We start from the raw sequence: 11,904 nt of genomic DNA on the forward strand, positions 1-11,904 counted from the left end.
CTTTGGAGAAGCTGTGAACTAAAACTGGGAAAAGCATAGGATTAAATTTTCCCTCCCCAGTTTCTGATTAAAGTTTGGCTATTTTACTATCTCCTGATTTTATTTTCTGTACAAATTGAGAAATTGTGTATAAATCCAAATTTATTCAAAATTTAAACTTGTTCAGGCAACAATAATACTTTTATGTTTAGTCATAAGGTCATATAAGAATACAAAATAGAAAAAATAATAGACCATATACAATAAAATAAAGTACAAGGCATAACTAAAAGAATACAGGTCATATTCTGTATCAACCCTATTATTCCAACCATAGGCAGTTCTCAGCTAAAAGGCCATGTTATATGTAACACTTGGGTTCTAACCACACATAAAATATGTTGTTCTAATTAATAGATCTCATTAGCTGCCCATGTAATGTGTGATCCAAGATATTGACAGCTTTCTTTACTACACACTTGGTATTCAAATAATATAAGCTATTTCCTCCATCTTTGGAGCTCCACAAATACATTTATGATGAGGAATTTCGGTTAAATCTTCCATATTTAATTATCGTGTTTAGCTGTTCAAATCTCACTTAAGTAAATACACTCATAAGATTCTTGGACATTTTTGAACTTAAATATTTTTCAATTTGGAGGGTGTGTTTCTGGTGTCTCATTCATTTAGACATACTGGCCTTCCTGAAGTTAACTATATCTCTTTGAACTTCTGTATGCAAAATTATTTGTGCAGCACACAGTTGGATAAGAAACAGAGACCACAATTCTTGATACAGTTTGTGTGTTTTACTGTCTAAGACAGGCATGTCAAACTGCTGGCCCGCGGGCCGGATGCGTCATCCTGAAACCGCGCCCACCCCATTGCCGGCAATGGAGAAAAAATCACAATATGTCGCGACATGCCTGGTCTAAGAGGTCTCTAACGGAGATTTAGTCTGTTCTGTCCAACACAGTTTTGGAAGTCTGTCAGTTCCCATAGAATTGATTCTGTAGCAATAATTATATGCCTTAATTTTTAATAAAGAACAAAGTACATAAATTCCTAACTCAGCTCTAAATGTAGCAGTCGAAGTACTTTTATCCACACCCAAAATACTCAGATGCTGTGATTGTGTTTGCTCTGATAATGTTACATGTTTTAAGTCCCAAACCTCAACTTCATTAAAGAGAATAGGAGCCAATAATAATATTTTTGTTATTTTTTCTGTTATATTGTAATGTTATAATAACTTGAAAAGCTTTCCAGCATCTCTATGGTGATCTGTACTTTGACATTAGAGTTTCAGTGTCTGCTTCTCCCATTACCCCCCTCCCACCCAAAAATCAGTTAGACAATTATACTGGATAGGTAGCCTACTGGGAATTCCTTATTGCAGCTTGGAAGGTTGGTCAGATAGAGATGTCTCAGGGAGGACCCATTCTTCCATCAGGTCAAAGTTCAGGTCCTGTTCCATGCTAGAGGTCTGTTTCCAAATTCTGTATGGACCACAACACTCCAAAGAACACAGCTGGTTCAAACTAGATGTATATGGGGCTTAAGAATTAATGTCAAGCATATCCTTAGGCGGCAACAGACTAAATGTTTTTCTCTTGCAAAGAAGAAATATCTCCCTCTAAAGTTAAGAAATACAGCACTTGTCTTTCTTGTCACAGAATGCAGCGAGAGAGACAGGTACCACAATGGCTTGAAGGCAGAGTACTGTAAACTTTTGTAGGAACCATCTGTCTTTATAAAGCTATAAATAGATGTTTGCCTTTTCCGACAGAAACCTTGGGCCACAAAGTGCTTTAAATTGTTATACTGGGAGCCTTAGAAGTCTTTTGACTTGTCTTTTGACTCCATCTCATGTGTCTGAGAATGGTAATTGGAAGTATCTTTCTGGAAACCTGAAAATCTCATAATATTTAGAGGGGCAGAAGATTAAGACGGTATCTTATTGAGCTGTGTCTTTTTCTTAAATGAAGAATTTGTTAAATTACATTTTCTTCATTGTGAATGTTCAAGAAAAAATGGCTCACCTACAGGTCCTCCCTATTCATAAAATAGTTACCACAATAGCTGTGGTTAATTAGAAAAGATCAATTAACAAGAAGACTAAAATTTATAAGGTTGTTTCCTGTCACATTATCTAGCCCCCAGGGATAGATGATCAGCCCCTAGCTTTTGATTGTCTTATCTTACCTCAAAATAGAGGTATAAGTGAGCATGACTATAAACAACACAGTGAGCTGTAGCTACTCATAATTTTTCATTTCTAAGAAGCTTAAAGGGACAATGCCAAATGATTCTGCAGGCTGCTTTTCAGCATGGCAGATTCCTTTTATATTTTGTTTAAAATCTTTTAAAAATGTGGAAGGGGTGGGTATGTGATAGGTTCCAAGAGAAATGTTCATAGGACACATGAGTGATGATGGGCCAAATTGGGGACACCAGGTGTCAAGTGTGTAAGCTGTGGTAATAGGATATAATTATATTTTTAGAGCTCATTGAGAGGTATTGCATCTGATATATTTCTATGTGATTTGTATATGATTTATTAATAGGAATTAATATCACCAAAGCAATTTACAGCTTTTTGATTCTTGATTACAGTTTAAGGTTAAACAATGTTTGCATTCTGATTTATACTCTGACATCAAGGAAGAAATTACTACTGAAGGCCAGAAAAGTCACTTTGTATTGTGCAACCTGTTCTGCTTGAAACAGATTTACTCCAAATAAAATGCTGCTGAATTCAATAGGGCTCCCAAGTGTATAGGATTCCAATTATAATTTCATGAGGCAGTTCTGAAATATTCAATTAATAAATGCTGGGTAGGAAGAAAATACAATGGTAATTGGGAGGTGTTCTTGATACCCCCTGAACAAAGTTTTAATACTTGTTAAATAGTTTCATTTCTCTTAGGATAAATAGAATAGACCCTGCAAACTATCATTTTATCAGTTCTGCCAAGTCTGAAAGACATTAATTCACCAGAGGAGATACATGGAAAATGAATGTTTTGAACAATTTTTATTTTAGAGAGGTATAGGCTAGCAATGAAAACAAGACACGATAATTAAAGTTGTGACTGTCTCTCTTTTTAGAGGTAAATCATTTTAAGTGCAGCCTGGAAAAAAATCCTATATATTTAACATTGGATAACACTGAAAAGAGCTTGCAGTGTTCCACAGTCTATTCAGAATCTTTATCATGTTTCTCAAACCTCTGAAAGATTTGTAGCAACTATTTTGTAGCAACTTAAAAGCCCCACAGTCACAAAAAAATTCAATATTGACTATTTACTTTAAGAAGATTTTGTTGGACCTGAAAGATGTGCTCGTTAAGTACAGTACTGTCTTTCAGACTTGGTTTCTGAGATCCAGGACTCTGATACTTCCATAAAATGTTATTTGTAATTGACCATGGAAGGAGTCTAAAATTCCTTTAGCTTTTCTGATCATTTCTAATCCTGTGTGCAGCCTTTCCAAAGTCTAGTGTAGTACTTGGCCCAAAAATGATGTACCTTCAGTGTTTGCCAGCTCAGCCTTGCTAGATTTGTTAGTTGGAAGTGATTGAAATTGGATTTGGGATCTCTTTTATGTTAGTTTATTAGCTGCTTCATTGTAAATTAGAAAACATCCCAATTATTTTTTTCCAAACAGGTCAGGTTCAGAGTAATAGGCATAATTTATCTTGATGAAGAAAGATTTCTTAATGCTTTGTTTTGAAATGGGATTTTTTTAGCCACATTACTAATAAATGGTACACAAAAAGATTTTTCAATCAAGACCTATAAAATAAAACCCAAGGTTGTAGTTCATGAAATAAAATGTCTATGACACGACAGTGGAGCATCTGACGGTCCCAGAAAGTCTAAATATTTTACCCTTGGTTTTTTAGTGTTTTCAATGAGCCTGTGGAAATACATGAACGCAGAACAGAAAGAGTCATGTGGAATAATGCCAAATAGGCAAAGGCTCTCCATTCTATATATTAAACATTTACTCAGTCACAGTTTAAGATTAGTCATGCATTTCTAACAGTAATCAGGACACACTTTTCCTCCCTGTCAGTTTAATTGAAATGATTCTGTCTCCAAATTATCCAGGTCACTTGGGGCCAATGTACTCTGGCATTCTGGCTTCATTCCATGATGAAAAGATTGCTTGTATTAATAATAATGCTGGATGTTGCTGCGTAAGAGGAAAGGGGTGTGTGGCAAGGAGGTGGCAACTGCTACGTACTCAAGTAGTGGCAATTTCATAAAATTGTGACTTCTAGAGTGTAATATCTTTTTCCTATTGCATGGGCCGTGAGCTGCTATTATTCCTCATAATGGCCGTGGTGGTTGAAGCTGATGAAAGTTGAACTCCAATAACCTTTCTAGAGGACTGCAGCTTTCCTTCCTCCATTCTGATGTTTGGCATAACAAGGTTGAACATTTTATATATTTATACTTTTATATATTTTATATTTTTCTTCACAAAAGCTATGACAAAATGTTGTTTCCATTGCCAGGCATTGCATCTCAATTATGTCCTTTGTTCCAAAAATGTTCATGAATGTACTGTACCTTCTTGCCAATAATAATGCCCCTGTGGCATAAACACGTCCCCAGTGCAAATTTTTATGCAGGCATAGAGTTTTACCTGTCTGCACATAGCTTCTTATGCCAGGATTTTAAAACCAAAATACTTCTACTTAGTAGTTACTTGAATATAATCCATTCCTCCTTATTCTCAAAGTCCCTATAGATTTGCATCGGCCCTGTTTCAAGCATAAGTGGAACTGACAGCAGCTTAAGCAACATGGAAAATGTCTGCAAAAACAGATGCCCATTCCTCAGTAATGTCATTGTTTCACTTTGCATTGTAGCTGTGCAACTTCAGTAGTGTTTCTGTGTATATTAGCCTTCAAGTCAATTTTGAATCCTGGTGGCTACATGGCCAAGTCAGTGCAGTTTTCTTGGTAACTTCTTACAGAATTATTTGCCCCTGTTGTCTTCTTATTGGAAGACATTGACTCCCCAGAGTTGCCCAGCTGGCTTTTGTGACTAAGGCAAGACGTGCTCTCAGTCTTCTCCACTTCTTAGATGAGGTTCTTAACTCCTACCCCAGACTAGCTCTTTTAGTAGAACAGGAATATAGTATTTCAATACTGAAAATATTGAAATATTATATTCCTGTTCTACTAAAAGAGCCAGTCTTTTAGAAATTAGTGTTTCTCTTGATGTAAAGGCTTTGCAGTAAGAAGCACTGGCTTTATGGTAAAGGGAATATAACGGAGTAGGTCTACCTACCAAGATATAAGTGTGGCATTGAAAATCTGTTTTGTTAGACTAGCCTGGCCTGGCCTGGCCTGGCCTGTTTGTATAGCAGAATCATCTTGGCAGCAGTAAAAGGTCAATTGATATCGGCTATTATGTAGCATTATCTACATGCCAATAAATGATACCTTTTTGCACTTTGGTCCTTATTTAATTGGCCCTTTTCCTTGCAACAGTCCCCATAAACCTGGAATTTCTATTTCCAATAGTGTTATGGACAAGCAGCAATTCTATTTTACTTAATTCTCCTCATTAGACCTTAATAGTTTCCCCGCATCTTTGGCAGTACTTACCTTGAACCAACCAATTACAGTAGCTCGTCCCCCCAAATTTTACATACACATTAAATAAAATGGGAAAGAGGACCCAATCCCATGACATCCCACAATGGAATAATCACAGGTTGATGGCTCTTTCTTCATGAATACTAATTGGAATTAGTAGAAGCCCATTCAGGATAGGACAGGGGTAGGCAACTTTGGCTCTTTTATGACTCGTGGACTTCAGCTCCCAGAATTCCTGAACCAGCATAGCTGGCTCAGGAATTCTGGGAATTGATGAGTCATAAAAGAGCCAAGGTTGCCTACCCCTGGGATAGGAGAAAGTCACAATAGCAGAAGGATGCCTCCAAACTCCAATTCTCACAAGTCGTCCAGAAGAAGGGTCTGAGTTATCCCATGGGACTACTAGCTGTCTGAGTATAAGGCACCAAATTCAAAATATATCTCCTGTCTTTCAGGAGTTAATGGCAGTTTATACCAGATTCCCTCTTCCATTTTTCCCCAGAACAGCAGGAGACAGTGAGTTCTCCAAACCTTACTGGCTGATGAGGGTGAAAGTGGTTTGTCCCAATTTGAGTCCAACACTGTAACCCATATACTTCTAAATACGAGAATAGAAAACTAATTGAAAACTACTGATCAGTTTGTAAACAAATTGGAAGACTTCCTGTAATGCCAACCATTAGTTGCTATTATTGAAAGCTAAAATTTGCAAGCAGAATACATTTTATACATTAACACCAGCTGAGCACTATATGTAGAGAGAAAAGGTTCTGAATATTTTTTTTCCTTGAGAGGAAGCAAAGAACATGGAAATTAAATGGAGAAAATAAAATGTTTTAAGGTTCTGATGAGAGTCCATTTTGGGGCATGCAGAGTGTAGTTATAAGTTCTATTTACAGTTCAAAGATGACTTAATTCCAAATAATCTGTCTGAATTGGATTCTCTGCTACAGGCTATGAATAATGCACACACAGAAATAATCTATACTATTTCCTCTCTAATCGAAACATATTACACATAATGGCAGATGAAAAAATTGGGAAGTCAAGCTACTACTGAATTAGCTGTCGAGAATGCTGGTAAGTCCACTGTCACCCGGCAGGCAATTTTTCAGAAGCTCATTAATGTAACGTGCAGAGTTATTGGCACTCAAAGCTATTTTCTAGAATACTTTTGACTGGCGAATGAGAGGTGATATAAATTTTTTTGAAATGAAATTATCTAGCTGTTGCTTCCAGGGAGAAATGAAGTCTAGTTAACCTAATAAGCTTATTTATCTGCATAGTTGTATCATTCTCCAAGAATCTCATTCTGTTACACAATTCTTCATCTATAAAGTAATATATTAAAATGTCCTGTTGTACTAACAATTTTGGCCAAATATTATGAACCAATAAATTCTGCTGCAGGTAAACTCTTTTTTTAAAAAAGCAATTATTTGTGAGGCATGTTAGAAGTTACACATCTGGAGTATCTGTGGTGCCTAGAATGAGAGAAGATAAATGATGTGGCTCTCATGGAAAATTGATTTGACAATCTTTTGATTCTGATTCTATTCATCTATGGTGCAGTCTACTGCTAGGTAGATCAACAGGTCAACAACTGAGTAATTATAGTGCTTGGACCTAAAAGTGGAGGACTACCTTTTAGGAAAAAAAAAGGGGGGGGGGGAGAATGAGATGACATTGTATCTAACTACTTCCCAAAATGAATTGCCATGTAGCTTTCCTTCATTATCCATTCTTTGCTTTTGGACTGGCAAATTGTAGGCTATATTTTCCAAGGAGGATATTTGTAGAGCTTCCAATTACCAATACAACTCTCTGTTGTATGAGTTCCCAGATTGTATTTCATGTCCCTTAAAGCTTCAGAAGCAAGCTACTGCGATTTGCCGACTGAAGATGTTTATATATATTCTAAGATCACTAACAGCTATCTTTGTCTTTAGCAAAGTTATTTCTCCTCATAGTGAGCCTATTTTTGGTTTGACCTTTAAGAAAAAAATCTATCCCAGTATAATTACCTGTTTAATCAATTTATATACTAGATTACTAGAGTGCTTACTATATCAAAAGGATCTCTCAGAGCAGCATCTAGCTGAATTAATTTGCCTGACTCAGCAGTAGTATAGCTCTTCTGAAAGTCAATCTGTCCCTAACATTTTATCACATAAATACTGTAGTACTCACAGCAAGTTCCTTGATTGTTTGACTAACATAAAGAGCAACTGGGATGGATATATTTAAACTATCTTTCAGCAATACATATGTATGATCTAGTTCTTTAGGGAAATTGTTTGCCTCTTCCCCTAAATAAATTGCTTTTCTTCCTAATGTCTCATTAAGATATGTAAACTAGGATATTTGTCTTCCCAACAATTTGGAAACATGAGTAGAGGAAGCTTATCTAAGCAAGAACTAGAACAGCCATTCCAGGCTTTTCACAGATATGCTCCTAATGAAATTTGCAATTTTGCAATTTTGCAGGTGACTCCAATGTAATGTATATGCAATAGGATTTCATATATAACTTCTTAGAATTTCTGGGGATTTTCAAAAGCCATTTTGTAATAAAGAAAGTAGACAATAGAGAGTTATTTAAATTCTTAATTAATGATAATAAATATATTAGGTCATCAAGGCAAAATAACAGGTGACAGCTGTCTACTATTTTCTGAATGGTATTGTCAGTAATGTAAAGCAGATGCTGAGATTCACAAAATTGTGCCTTCTCAATATGCATCAGTTAGATACCCAGCAATTATATCTTTTAAAAGTTATAGTGAAATGTGTATTCATTGGATTTCTGGAATTCATTGGATTATAATAACAGGAACTGCTAAAAATAAGAATTAGATCAATTTAAATCCATCAGACATATTACTAGAAAGTAATGGGGACCATTACTATTTGTAAAATTATTATTGCAGGTCCAGTTTTTCTTTTACATACAAACCAGATGTAATTCCAACAGGAGTGTCCTACAAAACAATTGGGATACAGCCTATGTAGAATTAATCACCACTTTAGCTAATCAATTCTTTTAAAGTGTAACTAGGGCCAGCTGTATACTTTGTTCAATAATAAGCACTAATTTGGTCTAATTCTTTCCTATATAAATAAATTCACACACTTTTGCTCCCTCACCACAGTAAAATTCTTACATATTTTAGAAGAATACCATGGCCCATTGCAAAGAAATATATGAAGACCTCTAAAAAAAGTTAATAGTATCTATCAGTCTGAAAAAAGTCATTTCTAAAGCTCTAAAGTGCCACAAATACACAGTCAGACATACAGAAAATCACAAAAAGCCCCAGAACCACTATCAGAAAGCAACTGAGAATATAAGCACCTAAATCAGGGATGTCAAACTGCCAGCTCGTGGGCCAGATGCACCCACCCCATTGCCGGCAATGGCAAAAAAGTCATGATACGTTGTGACATGTCACGTGACATTACAAGTTTGATACCCCTGACCTACATGATCTGTCAAACTCCTGGAGGAATGTTCTATGTCAATGTGAATAAAAAATGTAACTGATGGGTCATGTGTATCTTGTGTCTTGGAGAAACCAACTACTGCAATCCACAATAAGACCCTCATATCAGCTTTCAATAATGGAGGTTGCAGTGTTATGGAATTAGGATGCTTTGTTGCCTCGGGACCTAGTTGATTTGCTGTCATTGATGAAAGCATGAAATCTGCTTTGTAGCCTAGATGCTGCAAAAAAACTATCTAGCTACTTGTCGATCAGCTGAAGCTGAAGCTGAATTACAAGTGGGCCATGCAGCAAGACAGTGATCACAAGCATACAAGAAAGTCTTCAGAAGAATGAAGAACAAAGTCAATGTTCTGAAATGGCTAGAGAGTACAAACCCTCTACCAAATTGTGGCGGATGTTACTGAACTGAAGCAGTTTCCATAGAAGAATAGATCAACATTCTTACACTGCTATAGAAATACTGATTACCAGTTACAGAAGTATTTTATCACAGTTATTGCAATCAATAACCAAATTTAAGGTGGTGACTACTTTTTCACATAGGCACATTGCATGCTTTATGAAACAGAATAACAGGATAATAGAATAACAGAGTTGGAAGAGACATTGGAATTCTTCTAGTCCAACCTCTTGCTCAAGTAGAAAACCCTATACCATTTCAGACAAATGGTTGTCCAGTCTCTTCTTAAAAACTTCAAGTGTTGGATTACCGACCACTTCTGTAGGCAAGTCGTTCCACTGATTAATTCTTCTAGCTGTCAGGAAATTTCCTTAGTTCTAGATTGGTTCTCTCCTTGATTAGTTTCCATCCATGGCTTCTTGTACTGCCTTCAGGTGCTTTGGACAAGTAAAACAAGCAATAAAATATTGGAGTTAACTATTGTTTTGAGTTTTTTTATATGTCAGCTAGTCCCACATGGAGCCTTGATAACATTCAGTGATAAAGATATATCATGAGATATACGTAATTATGGAAATCGAAAAGGGGTTCAATACTTTTTTTTGGAAAAGTACAACTGCATTTCTCCAGTCAATGTGCGTTCTCCTCCATTTGGCTCCATTTTTGAGCCAAAATGCTTGTTGGAGAGAAATATCACTTCTAAGACTTGTAATAGCATATGTAATTCAGCAAAGTCTATATTTAGTTCTTAACCACTTAATTTCCATTTTGTTGCCTTTTGAAATATGAGTGGATTTTGGAACAAACTTAAGTTTATCAATTAAGTGGAAGATTTTTTTATTATGGAATTGCTTGCCTTTTTATAACTATTTCTAATATTTCTAATATTTTATAAATTAAATATAGAAGAGCTCCCACAGGTTAATAAAGAGTGATGTCTCACCTTTCATGGTTTGCAGAAAATAATTGCCTTCCCTAATGACTTGTTCTGCAGTTCCTTAGGGGTATTAATTATGATAATAATTTACTTTCTTAGTGCCTTCAATACAGTCTTCCTCCCCCCCCAAAACTGCTTCTTCCTGAGAAGTATTCATGGATTCTACTCTCATCCACCCACATAGTCCATATTTATACAATAGCCTTCCTCCCTAATTATCCCTATTTAGGGCTTTTTCTGGAGACCATGGAACAATTTTGGGAACAGTGAATTGCAAGTAGGCAAGTGGACATCCAAGACATCCAGACAACATCGGAGACTGTAAGCAGAATTTCTCATCAGCAGTCATCATGGCTTGGCTTGACTTGGCTTGGCACAAGTAATTGCTGACTGGCTTGGCAAATTATTAGCAGTCATTGCAAATTGGGTTACAAGCTCTTCCTCAGTTCAGCCATTTAATACTCCAGAGCTGCCACATTCTGCATTGCAGTTCTGATGCAGTAGGTCGGGACTTGCCCTGACTATGAGAGTGGAGTGGCCAGAGGAACAGACAGGGATTACTATTGTCTTTTCTGCTTTGAAGGAAGTGGCTATAATATCGACAGTGACAGTCTGGGTGGTCTCTGTAGCAAGCCCAAATGATAGCATGGCCACAGAAGGTAGGAAGTGGTGTAATTGAAGTTAGCAGTCAGGTACTGCCATTTTCCAATTTGCTTGCAAGGACAACTTGATTTGAAACTGGGGTCATTTTCACATGGCACCAATTTCACTATCCAATTTCTCCAAAATATTTTGAAGTTATACATAAAATGCCTTTACTTCTGCTGTCCTTATACTCTGAGAATAGGAAGGGAACAGATGATGGGGGTGAGTGGATGGATTAGGGGAGGCACAAGGGCTTCCTAGTGAACTGACAACCTGAAATCTGGTTTAAATGTTTAATAAATGTTTAGGAATGAAAATGTCTGTTCCCTGCTCTTTAATCTAACTGCCCTTCAGAATTACTGCCCTATCAGAGTTTCTAAAATATCATTGTTTGGCCAAATTTCAACCAATCTTTACCAAACCTTACACTCTTTTAGAGATGACACAGTATTTTGTGCCTCCTCATTCTTAAGTTCCTAAATTTGTCTCTCTTTATTTTATGAGCAGGGCAATGTGATAGGATGCTAAAAGATTTTTACAAAAGTAAGCATAACTTTATTTCATATAAGTAGTAATAGTGTATACCTTTTTTGATGAAAATTATCAGCGCTTTTGATCAGTGATGTCATTAAAGTAAACAAACCCACTGGTGTTGATTACATCAACAGTTCATGGCCCTATGCGGAAGTAACCACCCTATTTTCAGATAAGGCGAGCGGAAGTGACGTATTGGCCTAATCCCATCAAGATAAGCAAGAGTAACCCTAGCAACCCTATTTTCAGATAAGGCATCTTGAACCTATCCCCCATCAATAAG

Source organism: Vipera ursinii (genome assembly GCF_947247035.1).
Source record: "Vipera ursinii genome assembly, chromosome: 4".
NCBI classification, from domain to species: Eukaryota; Metazoa; Chordata; class Lepidosauria; order Squamata; family Viperidae; genus Vipera; species Vipera ursinii.